Source organism: Dendrobates tinctorius, unplaced genomic scaffold (genome assembly GCF_039654945.1).
Source record: "Dendrobates tinctorius isolate UK_male_01 unplaced genomic scaffold, ASM3965494v1 ptg000156l, whole genome shotgun sequence".
NCBI classification, from domain to species: domain Eukaryota; kingdom Metazoa; phylum Chordata; class Amphibia; order Anura; family Dendrobatidae; genus Dendrobates; species Dendrobates tinctorius.
This window is the reverse complement of record NW_027361823.1, coordinates 8911357-8933522: the sequence shown is the minus strand read 5'-3', so window position 1 is coordinate 8933522 and position 22166 is coordinate 8911357. Positions and strand designations below refer to the sequence as shown.

The following is a 22166-nucleotide window of genomic DNA, read 5'->3' as shown; positions in this document are numbered from 1 at the left end:
CCTGGCCATCTGGTCCGCATCCATGGGAAGATGGATAGCACGGCCTACCTGGAGATTTTGGCCAAGAACCTCCGCTCCTCCATCAAGGATCTTAAGATGGGTCATCATTTCATCTTCCAACAAGACAACGACCCAAAGCACACAGCCAAGAAAACCAAGGCCTGGTTCAAGAGGCAAAAAATCAAGGTGTTGGAGTGGCCTAGTCAGTCTCCTGACCTTAACCCAATTGAAAACTTGTGGAAGGAGCTCAAGATTAAAGTCCACATGAGACACCCAAAGAACCTAGATAACTTGGAGAAGATCTGCATGGAGGAGTGGGCCAAGATAACTCCAGAGACCTGTGCCGGCCTGATCAGGTCTTATAAAAGACGATTATTAGCTGTAATTGCAAACAAGGGTTATTCCACAAAATATTAAACCTAGGGGTTGAATAATAATTGACCCACACTTGTATGTTTAAAATTTATTAAAATTTAACTGAGCAACATAACTTTTTGGTTTGTAAGATTTATGCATCTGTTAATAAATCTTGCTCTTGTGTGAAGTTTGAAGGCTCTAACTTATTTGCATCTTATCAAATCTGCTAAATCTGCAGGGGGTTGAATACTACTTGTAGGCACTGTATATGCGGGGACAGTACAAAGACCTTTCTAATGATCTTTTTACTCTTAGACCTGTGACGGGGGCATCCTCTACGTCTGGAGGAAAGAAGGTTTAAGCAAACTCACAGATGCGGATTCTTTACTGTAAGAGCAGAGAGACTATGGAACTCTCTGCCATATGATGTTGTAATGAGTGATTCCCTAATAAAATTTAAGAAGGGTCTGGATGTCTTTCTTGAAAAGTATAATATTACAGGATATATACACTAGTTTCCTTAATATTGCGTTGATCCAGGAAGCTAGTCTGATTGCCGTATGTGGAGTCGGGAAGGATTTTTTTTCCCCAATGTGAAGCTTACTGTTTGCCACATGAGTTTTTTTTGCCTTCCTCTGGATCAACATGTTAGGGCAAGTTAGGATAGGATATGGGTTGAACTAGATGGACTTAAAGTCTTCCTTCAACCTTAATAACTATGTTACTATGTTACTTTTATAACTGCAAAACTCAGGTGAAATCCGAATCTTACACAACATTTTTTCAAATACAATTATATTCCAGATATAAACTCAACTCATTTTCCCAGTTTCCCCAAAGTCACGATCATTTTGATTGGTTGCTGGCTTTGTTGGTGATCATCCATGGATTGGTTATTGCTGCTTATCATGTCGCGGAATGTTGCAGTTGTTGGCTCCATTGTCTCCACCCCGCACGGAATGTTGTGGTTGTTGGCTCGACCTCCGCACAAGATAACATCAGACACATCATACGCAGAGCTGACACTCCACTGAAGGTGACAGATATTACTGGAAGGTAAGTCTGCTCCATGTGCTGCCTCCATAGAGTCTACCATTATCATCATTCTCCTCCTCTGTAATTGTATCTTCCGAGTTGAGATTTGGAGAGTGAAAGGTAAATCTATCTTTAATGTAAATGTCAATGTGTCTAATAATCTAGTGAAAGAAAGTTGGGGTCCAGTACACACAGGATGAGGCTGCCTACCATAAACGACGTCCTTATGACTTTTGTGGGACTCAAATTTTAAAGAGTCCTGCTTCCTGCTAGGGGAAGATCAGTGCGCACAGCTCCTTCAGAATGTCATAATGTATTGGGCAGGTGCGGTAACCAGAGCGTGGTTTTCTATTTTAGGATAAGACCAGAAGATGGAGATGCTTCCGAATCCCAAACTGAAGATCATGTAAGTTATAAGCGGAGCATTGCCGACCCCACACTGCCACTGCTCAGGGGGTCACAAACTTTTTATTTCTTTATTTCCTTCCAACACAGAACAATGCTGGCAGGAAATAAAGGATTGTTATGATGAATAACTGATACCCCACTGTAAATCCCACCCGATCTCCAAATAATCCGCACCCCTCAAAAGTGGTCAGAATAAAATACCCATTTATTACAGGTTATTGACTTTCTGTTATACGTATAGTGAAGAAGAAAATGAGCGAAAGAAAGAGGAAAAGGAAGAGGAGAAAGAAGGTGTGAAGGAAGAGGAGGATAAGGAAGTTGTGAAAGGACAGGAGAAGAAAGGTGTGGAGGAAGAGGAGAAGGAAGGTGTGAAAGGACAGGAGAAGAAAGGTGTGGAGGAAGAGGAGAAGGAAGGAGTGAAGGAAGAGGAGGATAAGGAAGTTGTGAAAGGACAGGAGAAGAAAGGTGTGGAGGAAGAGGAGAAGGAAGGTGTGGAGGAAGAGAAGAAGACGCAGGACAAGAAGGCAAAGTAAGTCTATGGAATAAATAGGATTGAATTGACACTGCTGAAGCACAGGGTGGGGGGTGACATACTTTTTAGCTTTGAACTCCACTTTTTTCAGTGTTAACATGAAAAAAAACAGGACAGTCTCAGTATCTAGGACCTTGTAGGTTGATCCTGAGGGTCGTCCTCCACTTTTACTTGAATCTTTGGGACACAACACATATGGTGGAGACCCAAAGATCCGAGAAGCCAGACTAGCAAGAGCAGTCGAGTGATATTGTACAGTACATTAAGTCAACCCATCTCTGCCACTAGAGAGAGCTCACTGAATCGGCATGTATATACCTCCCACTTTACCTGATAATAAATCTGTATGAGCTGAGCTCCCCCTAGTGGCAGCAGGTTTTTTTCTTTTTGAGGGGAAAGGGATGATTATTATCGTTTATGGTGTTTTTTGCCACTGGTGCCGTGACACATATTTGCCCATGTGAGGTTTATTGATAATCAATTCTTATCAGTTTTCTTGACCTGCTCCGGTGGAGGAGATCGTGGAGAGTAGGGTGATATTGTCCATGTTGAGCTGTTATTGATCAATTCTTCTCTTTTCTCAGCAACAGAAAGAACAGAGCACAACCATCAAGGTAAATACAAGGTTTCAGATGTCTCAAACTTTTCCTCCATTAATATCAGTGGGAAAGCCAAGTAGGGGGACCCCCTGTAATAAGCTCGTGTTTATAGGACCTTTGCCCAGATTGTCCAGAAGAGATGTCCCCATTCGCCCCTCTCCTGCCCCCTGTCCAGTGGTCACCGCTGTCACAATTGAGTCCTACTCTTGTCTCTTGTAGATGCCCCTGGAGCCTGTTGTGCTGCTTCCAGTCCATCTGCCCTGACAGTCAGGAGTGAGCGGAGCCTAGAAGACAAGCGGAGTCCAGGAGGCGTCTGATCCGCCTACGAAGCCGATGGGACGATAAACCTAATCGCATAGTGTTCTATGGACACTTGTGCCATTCAATAAACACCTGATTCTCCGTGAGCACCTGGAAATTTCTCCACTACATATTATTGGCACCAGTTTTGTCGCCGATATGCCAGCGACGCAGGCTGATCCACACTAGATACAGATTGTACAGTGTTCAAGGGTTATTGTACCTTCCCCCAATTTCCTGTGTTCACAAAAATGTCTCTCCCCAACTTCTGACTTCACCTTAGTGCCTCATTACTCTGCCCCTGACCTCACCCACATCCCCATTACTGAATAACTGCTGTCACAATTCGACTGGCGAGTGACCTGGGACAAGGGGCACCTTTCCTGGTCCTAACACTAGGGGGAACCCCTTGCTTGTCCTATTCCCCGGGATACCTTAGATGGCGAAGACGCCGGGACTCCAACCATTGCCTTATCTCCTAGAACAGCCCTTCGTCTGTCCCCTTCCCCCAACTAGGGAAGAAAGGCGCTACTGTTTACCATAGTACACCAATCCGACAGACAGGGTAACAAAGACAAGGGTAAACTGAAAACTACACACACACAAAATATGCATTCACATATAACAGAGGTATTCACCAGGGTATGTAGGAAGGGGAAGAAAGCGAAACAGAGAAGGATGAGGAATTTCCAAGCGTACAAACCAGAGAAGAGTCACTTATAAACTCCTTCAGCACTCCTTCTCATACCAACTTCTCCCACTCCAATGTCATGCAGCAAGTGCTAACTCATTCGACTAAACAGCCGGGTTCTCAATTCTCCCATGTCCGTTGGGTCCCCATGAGTCTCCTCCAAGATCTGTAGTACCCTGATAAAGGTGTTTCACTGTCCTGGGGGCCTCAACATCACGGAATCCCGGGCCTCCCTGTCCAATACCATCAGGGCCACCTCTGCCTCTAGGTCAGGGGTCATCGGATGCATTCTAAATAGCCCCCGCATCCGTTCCGCCCAACTTCACAGCATGTTATTGCTGCGGGAGAACCTAGGCAGATAACTCAGCATAGCCCCCAAGGTTAAACTGGACCGGGAGCCGCCGTCGCCCCCTTGGTCCACAGCATCTGTACTCACGCTCGGAAACTGCATCCTGCCGACTACGCCAAATCTAGTAATCACAGGTACGCGGGATGCAGTGACGAGACGGAAGTGTTGTGAACTCATTTTCTGGTTTACCTCTGGCTTCTGGTGAGGGTGGTGGAGCTGGCTGTGTTGACAGAGGAGTCATGAGTTCTCCTGCCACCTGAGGAGGAGGACTGTGAGTGGACATCAGGACTCTCTGACTGGATTTAAGACAGCCGACTCCCTAATTTTGTGCTGGTGATTTTTCCTGCCCTGAGGTTCTGGTTTTCAGTTCTGTTCCTGCCTTCTCAAGCTAAGTGTGCTCTGCTATTTTTTCACATGAGATTTGGTCTGGTTTACTCAGTTTTTGTGGTCAGCCAGCCCCTGCTGGGGCTGTGCTAAATTTCCATTCTTATGTCTCTGTTTATGCCAGTTTGCTTTTTGTCCCTGATCAGATTGGTCTCTTTTTGCTCTGTCTTCAGAATATGCCAGAGTGCTGATATAGGGAATTGAAGTCTAGCGACTTCAGGGTTTTTATTATCAGAATGTGTTGGACATTTTTTGGCAGGGTTTTGTGCGTAATTGCAGACAGCATCTTTCCTTTCCTGTCCTTTCTAGCTAGTGTGGGCCCCATCATTTGCCCAGCCTATTTTTCTATCTGTGTTTGTGTTTTCATCTTTTCTCACCGACAATACATATTTGGGGGCTGTCTATTGCTTTGGGGTCTGCTCTGGGGCAGTTTAGATTTCCCCTTTTCTTGCTTTAGGCTTATTTAGTTCTCCGGCTGTGACAAGGCGTCTAGGATCATCGTAGGTACGCTCTATGGCTACTGCTAGTTGTGTGGATAGGATCAGGGGTCTGCAATCCGCTTAGTTACCAACCTCTCTGGTTTTCTGTGGCTTAGCTTGTTTTTGTGTTTCCTCCTCGGTGACTCATTCATGACAGAATCACCAGCCATACCGCAGATTCTAGGTTACTCAAAAGCAGGAGAAAAAAAAATGAAAAAAGTGTCAGAATTTTTTTTTATATGTATTTTTTCCTCTTTTTCTCTGGGGCCGTAGGAGGATTTTTTCCTTAATGGAGATTAAGCAATTGTCTGATCGTGTGCAGCAGCTCGCTGCTGAAGTGTGGGGAATTTCCACCTATCTCGCTCAATCACATGCTGTTGAACCAAAAATCCCTACTCCTGATGTGTTTCTGGGGATCGGTCTAAATTTTTGAATTTTAAGAATAATTGTAAATTATTTCTTGCCTTGTAGCCTAACTCATCGGGGAGCTCTGCGCAGCAGGTTAAAATTATCATCTCCTTGCTGCGCGGCGATCCCCAGGATTGGGCGTTTTCTTTGACACCTGAAAATCCTATTCTGACTAATGTGGATGCATTTTTTCAATCCTTGGGGTTGTTGTATGATGAACCTAATGCTATTGATCAAGCTGAGAAAGCCCTATTGGCATTGAACCAGGGTCAGGATTCTGCAGAGTTATACTGTCAAAAACTCCGAAAGTGGGCGGTCCTTACTACATGGAATGATGGTGCCTTGGCAGCTCTCTTTTGCAAGGGTTTATCAAAAACCGTAAAAGATATTATGGTGGGATTTCCTGTTCCCTCTGGTCTTGACGATTCTATGTCATTAGCCATTCAAGTTGATCGGCATTTACGTGAACGTAAAACTACACGAGAGGTGTTGCCACCTATTCAACAAATGTCTGAACATATGCAATGTGATAGAGTTTTGTCTAGGGTGCAACGTCAGGAGTATAGAAGGCGTAATAAGCTGTGTTTTTTGTGTGGAGATGCCTCACATATTATTTCTGTCTGCCCTAAATGAGAGAAACGTTTTGCACACACGTTTGCTGTGGGTGGCGTACAACCTAAGTTTCTTTTGGCAATTACTCTGATCTGCTCCTTATCCACATTTTCCTCCAAGGCTTTTGTGGATTCAGGAGCGGCGTTGAATCTGATGGATTTGGATTTTGCTAAACGTTGTGGTTTTCCCATGATACCTCTGCGGACGCCTATTCCTTTGAGGGGTATTGATGCTACTCCTTTGGCGGAGAATAATCCTCAGTTTTGGACCCAGGTGATAATGCGGGTCGCCCCAGACCACCAAGAAAATTGTAGATTTTTGGTACTGCATAATTTGCATGATACTATTGTTCTGGGTTTTCCCTGGTTGCAAATCCATAATCCAGTTTTGGATTGGAAATCTGTGTCTGTGGTGAGTTGGGGCTGTCGTTGTGATCTTGGTGACACTCCTGTTTCCTCCACCTCTCCTCAGTCTCATGATGTTCCTGACTATTTGGCTGATTTTTATGATGTATTTAGTGAGAGTAAGTCTGCGTCCCTGCCTCCTCATAGGAGTTATGACTGTGCAATTGAGTTGAGGCCTGGGTGTAAATTTCCCAAGGGTCGGCTTTTCAACTTATCTGTACCTGAACACGAGGCTATGCGATCTTATATTAAGGAGTCGTTGGAGAAGGGTCATATTAGACCATCCTCTTCACCCTTAGGTGCTGTTTTTTTTTCGTGGCTAAGAAAAATGGTTCATTAAGGCCTTGTATTGACTATCATTCCCTTAACAAGATTACGGTTAAATATCAGTATCCGTTACCCCTGATTTCTGATTTATTCTCCAGAGTTAAAGGTGCCTGCTGGTTTACTAAGCTTGATCTCAGGGTGGAGTATAATCTTATTCGCATCAAGCATGGGGATGAATGGAAGATGGCGTTTAATACTCCGGAGGGACATTTTGAGTACCTGGTGATGCCTTTTGGACTCACTAATGCCCCTTCTGTCTTCCAATCCATCATGAATTATATTTTCCGGGACTTTGTGGATAAGTTTTTGATCATCTATTTGGATGATATTCTGATCTTTTCCAGTGATTGGGATTCTCATGTGGAACATGTTCGGACTGTGTTCCATTTTTTAAGGGAGAATTCCCTGTACGCTAAGGGATCGAAATGCCTTTTTGGTGTACAGAGGATTTCATTTTTGGGATTTATTTTGTCTCCGTCAACTATTGAAATGGACCCGGCCAAGGTACAGGCCGTTTATGATTGGGTTCAGCCCACTTCTTTGAAGGCTCTCCAGAAGTTTTTGGGTTTTGCTAATTTTTATCGTAAATTTATAGCTAATTTTTCTGGTATTGCCAAACCACTGACTGATCTGACCAAGAAGGGTGCTGATGTGCTGAATTGGTCTCCAGAGGCTGTTTTGGCATTTCAGGAGCTGAAGCGGAGGTTCACTTCTGCTCCGGTTTGCGGCAACCTGATGTCTCACTTCCATTTCAGGTAGAGGTAGACGCTTTGGAGATTGGTGCAGGAGCTGTTTTGTCCCAAAAAGATCCGGTGACTTCTAAAATGAATCCCTGTGCCTTCTTTTCCCGAAAGTTCTCCCCATCTGAATGCAACTATGATGTGGGGAATCGGGAATTGTTGGCCATGAAGTGGGAATTCGAGGAGTGGAGACATTGGTTGGAGGGAGCTAGACATCAAGTTGTGGTCCTCACTGACCACAAGAATTTGATTTACCTGGAGTCGGCCAAACACTTGAATCCTAGACAGGCTAGGTGGGCCTTGTTTTTCACGCGTTTTGATTTTGTGGTCTCCTTTCTTCCGGGCACTAAGAATGTTAAGGCAGACGCCCTTTCTAGGAGTTTCTTTGCTGATTCTCCTATTGTGACCAAACCTACTACCATTCTAGGTGAGGGGGTAGTTCTTTCTGCCATCTCTCCCGATTTGAGACGTGCCCTGGAAGAATTTCAGGAGGATAAACCTGAGCGTTGTCCTATGGGAAAATTGTATGTTCCTGACGAGTGGAGGAAGAGAGTGATGTCTGAATTTCATTGCTCCGCGTTGGCTGGTCATCCAGGTATTTTTGGTACCAGAGATTTGGTGAGTCGGTCTTTTTGGTGGCCCGCCTTATCTCGTGATGTCAGGAATTTTGTGCAGTCATGTGGGACTTGTTCCCGGTCTAAACCCTGGTCTCGTTCTAGTGAGTTGTTGATGCCCTTGCCGGTGCCCAAGAGGCCATGGACCCATATCTCAATGGATTTTATTTCTGATCTTCCAGTCTCTCAGAGAATGACTGTTATCTGGGTGATTTGTGATAGATTTTCTAAGATGATCCATCTTGTACCACTCCCAAAGCTGCCATCTTCCTCTGAGTTGGTGCCCTTGTTTTTACAACAGGTGGTTCGGTTACATGGGATTCCTGAGAACATTGTGTCGGACAGAGGAGTTCAGTTTGTCTCCAGATTTTGGAAAGCTTTTTGTTCCAAGCTGGGAATTCAGTTATCCTTCTCCTCTGCATTTCACCCACAGACCAATGTGCAGACTGAGAGAACAAACCAGACTTTGGAGTCCTATTTGAGATATTTTATATCTGATGATCAGGATGATTGGGTCTCATTTTTGCCCTTGGCCTAATTCGCCATAAATAATAGAGCTAGTTCTACCACATTGATGTCGCCCTTTTTCTGTAACTTTGGGTTTCATCCTCGATTTTCTTCAGGGCAAGTGGAATCTTCAGCCTGCCCAGGTGTTGACACTGTGGTAGAGAGAATGCAGCAGATTTGGGACCAAGTGGTGGATAAGTTGTCCCTCTCTCAAGAAAAGGCCCAGCGGTTTTGCAACCGGCATAGGACCCGGTTTAAAGTGGGTGATATGGTTTGGTTGTCGTCAAGAAATATCTCTATGAAGGTTGTGTCTCCAAAGTTCAAGCCAAGATTTATTGGACCTTATAGGATTTTGGAGATTCTTAACCCGGTTTCTTTTCTATTGGCTCTTCCAGTTACGTTTAAGATCCATAATGTGTTTCATAAGTCTCTGTTGAAGAGGTTTGTTGAGCCAGTGGTTCCTATGGCGGCACCTCCTGACCCTGTGTTGGTTGAAGGTAATGTGGAATATGAAGTAGAGAAATTACTGGATTCTCGTCTGGCTAGACGGAGACTCCAGTATTTGGTCAAGTGGAAGGGTTATGGCCAGGAGGACAATTCTTGGGTCTCTGCCTCTGACATTCATGCCGATAGATTGGTTCGTGCTTTTCACTGGGCCCATCCTGATCGGCCTGGTGGCATGGATGAGGGTTCGGTGACCCCTCCTCAAGGGGGGGTACTGTTGTGAACTAATTTTCTGGTTTACCTCTGGCTTCTGGTGAAGGTGGAGGAGCTGGCTGTGTTGACAGAGGAGTCGTGAGTTCTCCATCCGGGCTCCCTCTAGTGGTGACAGTAGGTAATGAAGCTGATCTAAATCGCAGAGACCTGCCACCTGAGGAGGAGGACTGTGAGTGGACATCGGGAGTCTCTGACTGGATTTAAGACAGCCGACTTCCTAATTTTGTGCTGGTGATTTTTCCTGCCTTGAGGTTCTGGTTTCCAGTTCTGTTCCTGCCTTCTCAAGCTAAGTGTGCTCTGCTATTTTTTCACATGAGATTTGGTCTGGTTTACTCAGTTTTTGTGGTCAGCCAGCCCCTGCTGGGGCTGTGCTGAATTTCCATTCTTATGTCTCTGTTTATGCCAGTTTGCTTTTTGTCCCTGATCAGATTGGTCTCTTTTTGCTCTGTCTTCAGAATATACCAGAGTGCTGATATAGGGAACTGAAGTCTAGCGACTTCAGGGTTTTTGTTATCAGAAAGTGATGGACATTTTTTGGCAGGGTTTTGTGCGTGATTGCAGACAGCATCTTTCCTTTCCTGTCCTTTCTAGTTAGTGTTGGCCCCATCGTTTGATCAGACTATTTTTCTATCTGTGTTTGTGTTTTCATCTTGTCTCACCGACAATACATGTTCGGGGGCTGTCTATTTCTTTCGGGTCTGCTCTGGGGCAGTTTAGATTTCCCCTTTTCTTTCTTTAGGCTTATTTAGTTCTCTGGCTGTGACGAGGCGTCTAGGATCATCGTAGGTACGCTCCACGGCTACTGCTAGTTGTGTGGATAGGATCAGGGGTCTGCAATCCGCTTAGTTACCAACCTCTCTGGTTTTCTGTGGCTTAGCTTGTTTTTGTTTTTCCTCCTCGGTGACTCATTCATAACACGGGAGCCGGAATCAACAAGAGCGTAACTTTTATATAGAGATGTAGATATACAGTATATATCTATATATAGCTATGGGAGCTATCTTGAGTAACCAACAAGCTGAAAACACTTATCCTCGCAGGGATTAGCACAACAATGCACAGGTAACACGAATATGACTACCCGGTTGGAACCGGCAACTAGGAGGCCACGTTCTGGCCGACTATAGGTCAAGAAAGTACGATTTATCACCTACGACATGTCACTTATCCTCCTCTGACGTCCAGCAGAATGGCAATCGATGCCTGTTCGGCGTCTCAGCCGCTGGGCCCAGCTGACGAGGAGCTGACGTATGCTTCTGGCGTTCCTATGCCCAGGTGGGGTGAGGGTACAACAGGCCCTTGAAGAGTTCCTCTGCGTTGCGCATCCCGGCGGAGGCGGAGAGGCGGCGGTAGCCGGGGCCTGGAAAGTGGAGGCCGCAGCCACGGGCTGGAGCCGGACGACGGCGACCGCAGATTGCAGCTGGCGGGCTGCAGCTGCAGACAGGGCTGGGGAGTGGCGCCACAACCGCGGACTGTAGCGGGGCAGTGGCGGCTGCGGGTGGCAGTGAGCAGGCCGCAACTGTGGGCTGGAGCTGGGCAGTGGTGGCCAGGGCTGGCAGCGGGCGGGCCGCAACCGCGGGCTGGAGTGACGGGAGCGGGAGCGCGGTCTCTTTTGGTCGGCGCTCCTCGGTGGGGCTGCTCGGTGCTGTCTCCTCCCTGGCCGGGGTAAGTCTCGCCCCAGTCTTTCCTGTCGTTGCTCACTTCCTCTGGCTCTCTGGCGCCACCTAAGGTTCTTGCTTCTTCTTCCCCGCTCTGTCGACTGCCCCTTTTATACTAGCTCCACCCCCACTCCTTCTGGAACTCTCTGCTGTCTGTCCTCTAATCATGTGCCCTGGAAACAGTCTCCCTAGGAACTTTGGTGACAGTCCCCTTGGTTCCGGCCCGGTTACACAGTGGGGGCTCTGCCTTCTACAGTGTCCTGATGTATAAGTACAGCCGGCTGTCCCCTGAAAGTGTTGACTGCCTAATTTAATCAAGATGAACAAGTCATGGATCTCCAAGGACTTTTGCACCCCAATCGCAGACTCTACAGACTAGGTGATATTGCATTTTTTAGTGTGATGCATTAATGTCACGTAACTGCACTCTGCTGATGTTAAGACAAATTTGTGGAAATGTGAACACTCCTGGTTGGTCTACATCTGCTGGGTTAGCTGTAGTGGGAGACGTCTCGATCCCAATCACACTATTTCTATTCTCGTGATAGTCATTCCACTTTGGTGGTGTCAGGCCCTCATTTTCTAAAATGTGAATACTCCATGTTGGGTGTCCATCTACTGGATTGGGTGTAGTGGAAGACCTGTCAGTCCCTATTATACTATTTCTACTGTGGTGAAATTGATGTCACTATTGCGGTGTCTTCCGCAAATATTTGTAAACTAGTTGTGGGCCCGATGCGGCAGTGACATCACGATGGGGGCAGCTCTGTGGCGCTGGGGGTGGCGGCTGTCTCTCCCCCCTCCCCCACCGTGCTCTCCGTGCAGTCGCAGCCGGCAGGAAAGACGGTGGTTTGCGACCTGTGCTGGAGATGGGGTTCGGCACCACCAGAGGGCTCCCGCACCCCACCTCCAGCACAGGCCGCAAGCCGCGGTCTTTCCTGCCGGCTGTGATTGCACGGAGGTGGGTGAGCAGGCAGTGGAGGGATCCGGCGCGTGTAGTCAGGCGGTGGCGGGTCCTAGCGGGGGGTCCTGCGGTGGGTCCTGGCGGCGATACGGTGGCGGGTTCTTCCAGGGGTCCGGCGGGAGTCCAGCGGCGGGGGGGGTTCGGCGTGGGTGTCCCGGCGGTGGGATGTGCAAGCGCCTGGTACCACCAGTGGGTGCCATATTGGAATACCCATCACTTGGGTATTCTAATATGGCAGTCGGCGTACTTCTGCTGCGGCGCAGTGGATTGTGGGATTCGAGGAAGTCCAGACGGAAATGGATGGAGGACAATTTTAGGTAAGTATATAATATATGTGAACACTCCTGGTTAGGTCTCCTTCATGTGTGTTACCTGTAGCAGTAGGCCTCCGACACCATCAGGCCTCCGAGACCGTCAGGCCTCCACTACCTAGGAGTCAACTACCCATGTTACTATCCTTAGATTTTTCTGATAATAGTAGTCTATGAAATTTATATGATATTTGTGCCTCCTGAGTGTGAATGAGCATGAAAGCAGGTAGAGGTGTTGCATGTGGTATCAGGGCTCCCAGTACAGGAGGCCTACACAATCCCTCACCCACCTCGTCTTACTGTGACGTTCATTGGAAAGCTGTAAATGCTGTCCCAGACCCCGATACCTCATGCCTGGCTGATTGCTGCAGTGCCATGCTAAAATCTGTACCGTGGGTGAATTGAGGCCACTTTCCTGGTGTCTGTCCCTCATTTGTTTTGGCAGCATTTGGAGCCATTATAAGGTGTTGTGCATGCATTTGTTTTTGCCTCGCATTGACCTGAATGGCGTTCGATTATGTTCGGTGAATATTGCAAATTCGGCGAACGTAATCCGAACCGAATATTTAAATATTTGCTCATCTCTACCCCTTGTCCCGTACAGCATTATCGCCGTCCTGTGCTGTTGGTGTTCCCTGCGTCCCTCCACCACTCCTCTATGGACCCCAGTGTTATTTAGTACTGATGTGCTGATAGAAAGGCTGCGCTCATATCTCCGGACATCTCACTGATGTTCATCTGGTTTCCGCTTTGTGCAGTTTTTACAGTGAAAGGAAATGTTCTGCAGGCAAAAACCTTAATAAAACACAGCCTGTAATAATCAGGGACGTACTGTACCTCCCGACTCTGAAAGATAGTAAAGAAGAGACACATACAGCAGAGCGCACCGCGGCCATTTATATGTTACACTGAGCATCTTCCATAACCTCACCCAGTCCTCTATAATATAAAGTCTATATGATTCCACAGATAAATATTCTCCCAGTAATGCCCATTAGTGTTCCTGCACAACGTGATATTGCTGTTATGGCCCACACAGTATAATGCCCCCCATACAGTATGATGCCCCCTACATAGTAAGTTGCTCCCTACACAGTATAATGCCCCCTATATGACATGATGGCCCCTATACACAGTATGATGCCCTCTACACAGTATTATGCTCCCTACACACAGTATGATGCCCCCTACAGAGTAAGTTGCCTCCTACACAGTATGATGCCTCCTACACACAGTATGATGCTCCGTACGCAGTATGATACCCCTTACGCACAGTATGATGCCCCTATACAGTTTAATTCCCCCTATACAGTATGTTACCCACTATATGGTATGTTGCCCCTACACAGTATGTTTCCCCTATACAATATAATGCCTCCTACATGGTATGATGCCCCTTTACGGTATGTTGCCACCTATATGGTATGTTGCCCTTACACGGTATGTTGCTTCTACACAGTATAATACCCCCTACTCAGTATGTTGCCTCCTACACAGTGTAAAGCCCCCTATACAGTATGTTTCCCCTATACAGTATGCTGCCCCTACACAGTATGTTGCCCCTATACAGTATGTTACCTCCTACACAGTATGAGTCTGGAGCAGGAGAAGGAGAAGGTCAGATGAGTCTGGGTAAGGACAGATGAGTCTGGAGGAGAAGGAGTAAAAGGACAGAGGAGTTTGGAGCAAGACGAGAAGGACAGAGGAGTGTGGAGGAGGAGGAGAAGGACAGAGGAGTCTGGAGGTGCAGGAAAAAGACAGAGGAGTCTGGAGGAGGAGGAGAAAGACAGGGGAGTCTGGAGGACAGAGGAGTCTGGAGGAGAAGGACAGAGGAGTCTGGAGGAGAAGGACAGAGGAGTCTGGAGGAGGACAGAGGAGTCTGGAGGAGGAGAAGGACAGGGGAGTCTGGAGGAGAAGGACAGAGGAGTCTGGAGGAGAAGGACAGGGGAGTCTGGAGGAGGAGAAGGACAGAGGAGTCAGGAGGAGGAGGAGAAGGACAGAGGAGTCAGGAGGAGGAAGAGAAGGTCAGAGAAGTCTGGAGTAGGAGGACAGAAGAGTCTGGAGGAGGACACAAAACTCTGGAGGAGAATGACAGAAGAGTGTAGAGGAGGACAGAGGAGTCTGGAGGAGAAGGACAGAGAAGTCTGGACGAGAAGGACAGACTGGAGTCGGGAGGAGAAGGACAGAGGTCTCTGGAGGAGAATGACAGAGGAGTCTGGAGGAGAAGGACAGAAAAGTCTGGAATCTGGAGAAGGACAGAGGAGTCTGGAGAAGGAGGAGAAGAACAGAGGAGTCTGGAGGAGGAGAAGGACAGAGGAAGTCTGGAGGAGGAGGACAGGAGTCTGGAAGAGGATAGAAGAGTTTGGAGGAGGAGGACAGAAGAGTCTGAAGGAAAACGGCGGAGGCTGGAGGAGGAGAAGGACTGAGGAGACTGAAGGAGGAAGGACAGTGGAGTCTGGAGGAGGTGAACAGAGGAGTCTGGAGGAGGAGAACTGTTGGCTCCTCCCCAGCACAGAGTTTTGTCTGTTGCCTCCACTTTACAAGTTTATTCCCTTTGGCTCCTCCCTCCACAGAATTTTGTGGTTGCTGGCTCCTCCTCATTCGGAATGTTATTGACTCCACCCAGGGCCACACCTATAATGAGGCCATTTGAGCCTGTGGCTCAGGCGGCAGACAGCTGCTGTGCACAGTGGGTGGCAGTATGTGCTCTGCTACCAGCAGCACCTACAATTTAGCCTGCACGCTGCGTGCAAAGACTTGTAAGTGATGAGGTCACAGGAGGGAAGGAGTCAGGGCCCCCTGATCATGTGACCCCTGACTCCTCCCCTCCTGTGACCTCATCACAGGTCCTGTGCGCATCAGCCCTCGGTCTATCGATCATCTCCGTCCCATGCTCTCCTCTGCCTCTATGTTCTATTCTCTGCCACAACTAGGACCTGTGATGAGGTCACAGGAGGGGAGGAGTCGAGGTCACATGATCAGGGGCCTCAGTGTATTCAAGACTGCTGTGCTGGTTGTCATCGTGTTGAATGAGGCAAATTTCTGTGTGGGGTCAGGAGGGGTTTACACTACAGGGTGGATGTAACAGAGCCGCACGTGTGCGAGGTGTACAGAGCAGAGCCATGTGTGTGCGAGGTGTATGGAGCGGAGCCGTATGTGTGCGAGGTGTACGGAGCTGAGCCTTGTGTGTGTGAGGTGTATGGAGCAGATCCGTATGTGTACAAGCTGTACGGAGTGGAGCTATGTGTGTGCGAGGTGTACGGAGCAGAGCCATGTGTGTGTGTGAGGTCTATGGAGCAGAGCCGCACGTGTGCGAGGTGTACGGAGCAGAGCCATGTGTGTGTGAGGTGTACGGAGCTGTGCGTGTGCGAGGTGTACGGAGCAGACCCATGTGTACAAGTTGTGCGGAGCAGAGCCACGCGTGTGCGAGGTGTACGGAGCAGAGCAACGTGTGTAAGGGTTGTACAGAGTGAAGCTGTGTGTGTATGGGGCATACAAAACGGAGCCCTGTGTGTTCAAAGTTTACGGAACTGAGCCGTGTGTGTGTGGAGCAGAGCCGTGTTTGTATGGAGCGGAGCAGAGCCATGTGTGTACGGAGTGGAGCCACGTGTGTATGGAGTGGAACCGCGTGTGTACGAGGTGTATGCAGCAAAGCCGCATGTGTACAAGGTTTACAGAGGGGAGTCATGTGTGTACAAGGTGTACAGAGCGTGGCCACGTGTGTAAAAGGTGCACGGAGCAGAGCAGCTTGTGTATGAGGTTTACGGAGTGGAGCCATGTGTACTGAGTGGAGCCGTGTGTGTGCGAGGCATAAAAAGTGGAACCGTGTGTGTATGAGGTGTGCGGAGCCATACATGTACAAGGTGTATGGTGGGGAGCATCCATACCTCCCAGCGGGACAGTCCCGAATTTGAGAGAGAGTCTGTCGCTCTGCCCTGGCCATGAGCTTACTTTTACCGTGGACACAGGTGTACACGGCGGAGCCCCGAGGAGCACTTTAAAATTCGCCCATGACGTTCCACCGGAAGTGACGTGCTAGAAGCTGACCAGAAATGAGGGAATTTCGGGAGGAGATTGTAACGGTACCATGGAGGCACTTCAGGGTATGCTTCAGATACATCACCGTGTCCTCCGACAGCGAGGACAGCGGGATTGCCTTGGACTCACGGATGCCGGCCATGTGTGCAGATCATGATATGTTCTGCATCTGGAGGCTCAGGTGGGCACTACAATGGGAGCCAGGCTGCTATAGTATCTTTATAGAATCTTTCTTTCTTTCTTTCTCTGCTCTTTCTCTCTCTAATCTTTCTTTTTTTCTTTCTCTCTCTCTCTCTCTGTTCTTTCTTTCCTCTCTTTCTGCCTCTTCTTTCTTTCTCTCTGTTCTTTCTTTCCCCTCTTCCTTTATCTCCCTCTCTGTTCTTTCTTTCTTTCCCCTCTTTCCTTATCTCTCTAATCTTTTTCTTTTTCTCTCTGCTTTTTCTTTCTGTCTCTGTTCTTTCTTTCTCTCTGTTCATCTTTTCTTTCTCTCTGTTATTTCTTTCTCTATCTGTTATTTTTCTTTCCCTTCATTCTTTCTTTCTCTCGCTTTGTTCTTTCTTTCCTCTCTTTCTCTCTCTCTGTTCTTTTTCTCTCTGTTCTCTCTCTCTGTTCTCTTTCTTTCCCATCTTTTTTTCTCTTTCTCTGTTCTTTCTTTCTTTCTCCTATTTCTGTCTCTCTCTGTTCTTTCTTCCCCCTCTTTCGTTCTCTCTGTTTTTTATTAATTTCCCCTCTCTTTCTCTCTCCGTCTCTGTTCTTTCTTTCTCCTCTTTCGTTTTTTCTCTCTCTCTGTTCTTTTTCTTTCTCTCTGTTCTTTCTTTCTTTCCCCTCTTTCTTTCTCTCTCTCTGTTCTTTCTTTCCCCTCTTTCTCTGTTCTTTCTCTCTTTCTGTAATCTTTCTTTCTCTCTCTGTTCTTTCTCTCTCTGTGTTCTTCCTTTCTTTCTCTCTGTTCTTTCTTTCTTTCTTTCCCCTTTTTTCTTTCTTTCTATTCTTTCTCTCTCTCTCTTTGTGTTCTTTCTTTATTTCTCTTTCTTTCTCTGTTATTTCTTTCCCTGTTATTTCTTTGCCCTCTTTCTTCCTCTCTCCATCTCTGTTCTTTCTTTCCCCTCTTTTTTTTCTCTCTCTGTTCTTTTTATCTGTCCCCTCTCTGTTCTTTCTTTCTTTCGCCTTTGTTTCTTTCTTTCTCTGTTGTTTCTTTCTTTCCCCTCTTTCTCTCTTTCTTTCCCTCTGTTCTTTCTTTCCCCTCTTTCTTTCTCTCCCTCTCTGTTCTTTCTTTCTTTCCCCTCTTTCATTTTTCTCTCTCGCTGTTCTTTTTTTCTGTCCCCTCTTTCTCTCTCTCTCTGTTCTTTCTTTCTCTCTGTTTGTTTGTTTGTTTCTTTCTTCTTTCTCTCTCTGTTCTTTCTTTCTTTCCCCTCTTTCTTTCTCTTTCTCTCTCTCTTCTTTCTTTCTCTGTTTTCCTTTTTCTCTCTCTCTGTTCTTTCTTTCTTTTCCTCAGTACCAGTCAGTGTGCCCACAGTGCCGGTAGAATAAGAGGGGTAGGAAACTAGGTGGCACTGGTCACATTGAGCCTTTCATACTTTTTACTGGTGTATAATCATATGCCCTGAGCACCCCCAAAAAGTAGGCCAGCCCCAGACAACAGGGTACAAACAAATCACTATTACTATCAGTCCAAGTGGACAATTATATACATAAAGTTAGAATACACTGAGGAGATCAGAGCAGCGGGGTATGGTGAGAAGAATTATATGGGGCCCATTATGCTGTATGAAGTAATATATGGTGCCCATTATACTGTATGAAGTAATATATGGGGCCCATTATACTGTATGAAGTAATATATGGGGCCAATTATGCTGTATGAAGTAAAATATGGTGCCCAATATTGCTGTTCGCCTCAGGCAGCAGAGAGGCTAGGTTCACCCCTGACTCCACCCTACATGGAATGTTATTGTTTGCTCCTCCCCTGCACAGTATTCTGTGGTTGTTGGCTCCCCCCACCTCGCTAAAAAATTATGACATCACACACTATATAAGAAGATGCAGCGCTGACACTCTTGTGAGTGTTATATTTGGTGGGAAGCAAGTCGGCTCTGTGTTCACCTCTTTTTGTGTCCTTCATTCTCTTTTATCAGTTTTTTTCATTAAAGTTCTCTCCATATAATACAAACAAGAAAAAAACAAATAAAACACCTGAGAGCATTTCATGCTCCAAGGTTCGAACCGGTAATGCTCACGCCCAGACTGGATGGCGCGAGCGAGGATTGTCACCCCATTGTGCCACAACCAGACTACCCTGGAGGGGGGTGACTAAGCACCTACCTTCGTGTTCACTGGAGCCTCTGATTGTGAGGTCAGACTTGTGCTGCATGTAGCTGCCACGCGCCTCTCCAGGTCAGTGTCTGGCTGTAGCACCTGATCCCACAGGGGGACTGGAGGTAGCTGATGTTCGGACTGGTAAGTACTGGCGGGCACGAATGATGTGCAGGCGGGCACAGTGCGGACTGGAGGAACAGGAACTGTTGTGGGAAAGGCAGGAACACTGGCAGGTATGAGTGGGATACAAGAACAGGTAGGAACGAGTACAGACTGGAGACAGTTTCTGGTAGGACTAGGACACAGGTAGGTATGAGTGGGATGTGGGGAGACGGGTAGCACCCAGTTCAGACTGGACAAACAAGGGGCTGCTGGTGCGGAGAGGGAGCAGAACAGGGCCGCTGCTAAAGAGAGGGAGCAGAGCAGGGCCGCTGGTGCGTAGAGGGAGCAGAGCAGGGCCGCTGGTGCAGAGGGAGCAGAGCAGGGCCGCTGGTGCGGAGAGGGAGCAGAGCAGGGCCGCTGGTGTGAAGAGGGAGCAGAGCAGGGCCACTGGTGTGGAGAGGGAGCAGAGCAAGGCCGCTGGTGCGGAGCTGGAGCAGAGCAGCGCCACTGGTGCGGAGAGAGAGCAGAGCAAGGCCACTGGTGTGGAGTGGGAGCAGAGCAGGGCCACAAGTGCTTACAGTGAAGTACCAAGTGTACACAAGGGGCACTAACGTTGTGCAGCGACAACCGGATAGAGACAGCTGCTGGTACAGGTACTGCGAGTTAAAGGAGAAGGAACAAGGATAGACACAGCAGGGTGGGGAAGGCTACTGACAAGGATACAAACAGGTTCAGGTATAGGACTTAGTTCAGACAAGGTCAGACATTGGAACAAGTTCAGGATAAAGGATTTAGGCCTGGGTTTCTGTTATCCTTGCTTCAATTTCTTTATGGTAACAGGTGTTTTCATTTACCAAAGAAACATCCAGATAATTGTCGGCGATTCCGTCACAAGATTCTCGTGAATACCAAATATAATAATTTATTTAGAAAATGCAGAATAAAACAATGTGTTTTGACACCAAAATCACGGCGTCTTCTTCAGGTTTTTAAAATATATATAATTTATAAAAGTCTACCACATCCGCTTTATATGATTATAAAATGATTATATTTGGTATTCACGAGAATCTTTTGACGGAAGCGCTGACAATTATCTGGATGTTTCTTTGATTACTGATTGTAAGGCGCCCCCAGGAGTATGTCCGCCACAGAGGCTTTGCCTTTCTCCAGGGAGGGTAATGCCAGGCTTGGAAGCAATGAAGGGTTTCTCTCGCAGTTGATCTATACATGCAACACAGTTCCACTCCAGGCCAGCAGGGGGAACTCTGAACCGGAATTGAGGGGAGGAGTGCTCTCTAAGGGCCAAGGGGAAGGAGTGAGTAGTTAGTCTGTGGAGGGTGAAGTGTGCAGATGTGGGGAAGAAGCGCGGAGATCGAGTAAGGAGGAAAGGCTCATCTCCATCGAGAGCGCATGATCTGGAGCCTGGTCTCCACGGTTGTATGGATACTAATGGTCCTACAACAGACACCAGTGGAGTAGGAGGCTGTAAATGCCCTACTCCCATCCAAGAGTTGGGGGCACAACAGCAACATTGATAGTGAGCCGGGACTTAGGAGCAAGGAGTCCCCGAAACAGGCTACAGCTGTCTGCCGTACAAGTAGAGTTCTTGGGAACAACTGTCAGGAGGAACTTCAGTGTAACTCGGTACTGGAGATCTCTCAAGTAAGCTCTAGGAAGGAGACTGCACAGCCCATCTGCTGAGAGAGATCCCTGAGGTGCTTCCAGGCTAGCCTGCTCCTGTACCATCTGTAACCAGGACCCTGGACTGCATTTATCAAGTAAAGGTACAGAAACTGCACCCCGCTGTGTCTTTGTCTGCTTCCTACCCTTCCGGCACCGCTACTTCCCCGTGCCAACCACATCTACACTACCCTGTGACTACAGCTTCACCTGTGGGGAGCTTTTACATCTTTGCTGCACCATACCATCAGTACCATAGGATCTGCGTGCAGCGTCGGCTTAACACCTCCCTTGCCGAACACCACAGGTGGCGTCACAAACTATTCATTCAATTAACTACATTCCACTATTCAATCTCCCTATTACTTGGGTGCCCAGGGCCTTGGACCGGGTCACTGCTGCTGTGACACATCCCGCTGATACCGACTCGGTACCGAGTAACCCACAGCCCTGGGAGGGCGACCCAATTGCTTTCACCATGGTCATCTGAAGCTTTCCGTGAGCCCAGCTGGTTGAGCTGCAGTCCGTCTCCTTGGGATTTCTGTGGGATCCATTTTTATGCCTCGTTTCGCCTATGTCTGGTGAGTACAACCATTATATTGTGCAATGTTGAAACAGTTTTTACTACACTTAGATCCTGCGCAGCTTTTGTTTTCCTTTTTTTCCCTATCCTTTAACGTCAGTTTGATTTAGGTGTTTTCATTTACTCATTTGTCTGCCCTATCACCTTTCAGGTGCAGCTTTATATACTTTCCCCCTGCTGGTATTTCCTGCTGGTGATAGTCTCATTTGGTTGTCCAGCCATACTTCTGTAGTTGAAGCCGGGCAGTGAAAGACCAGCTAGGGTTCATCTCTCTGCTGTTTATGTTCTTTACCCTGCATCTATCTTCTGTTTCTTTGTAGGAAGTAGGTGGCATATTCTCTAACAGTGTGGACTCAATCCTTTATTTTGTATTTTGTGGTTTGTTTTACTTACTCTGGGATCTCTTTCTATCTCAGCACACTACCCTTCTGTAAGTTATTTTAATTTTGCTCTGCCTTCTGTTTCTTTAGGAGGATCGTATAGCGCTCGACGTTTTTTTAGGTCCCAGCTGCCATTGTCTAATCTGTGGTTAGGGCTATCTCAGCTCACACAGGAACCACTAAGAACTGCGGGTTCAGGATCTCTAGTCTGTATAGCAGGGGTCCCCAACCTGTAGCTCGGGAGCCACATGTGGCTCGCGGTCCCATGAATTGTGGCTCGCGACTGTCTGCCAGCTTGGTGCATTAGGTCCAGGTCTAGCAAACAGGTATGAGGAGCACATCTCAAAATGGTGAATTATGTAAGTAGCCCTGTACAGAAGTGCAGATCTGGATGCACATATACTGGTCTTAGGGGTTTAGAGATGTTTTAGGTATGGTACACTGGAGGATGGTACTACCTCTTTAAGGATGTGACAGTGTGTTGGGAGTCCTTGATGGGAGAATACTGAATGGGGGATTGTGGGAACCCCTGGATCTCAGTGTGTTAGGGTCGGCGGAACGCACCAAATATAAATAATAGTAGGTGCGTTCGCCGCCCGGGGTCCACCGTGCGGTAGGTGACAAGACTGCTGCTGAACAATGGCAGATGCACCTAGTAGGTGCGGGACTGC

The 22166-nt window shown here is 47.5% G+C and overlaps 1 long non-coding RNA gene across 2 annotated transcripts in view; it reads left to right on the top strand.

Annotated features, from left to right (window-relative positions):
* The first annotated feature begins 1747 nt into the window (after nucleotides 1–1747).
* Nucleotides 1748–22166, top strand: part of LOC141051245 (uncharacterized) — a 42884-nt gene continuing 22465 nt past the window's right edge. Inside the window, exons 1-3 of one of the 2 annotated variants that reach the window (XR_012220600.1) lie at nucleotides 1748–1798; nucleotides 2042–2166; nucleotides 2215–2289. This is a non-coding gene — a long non-coding RNA (uncharacterized lncRNA). Of the gene's footprint in view, nucleotides 1799–2041; nucleotides 2167–2214; nucleotides 2324–22166 lie in introns of those variants that run through there. The other variant, XR_012220599.1, reaches the window with a different exon arrangement.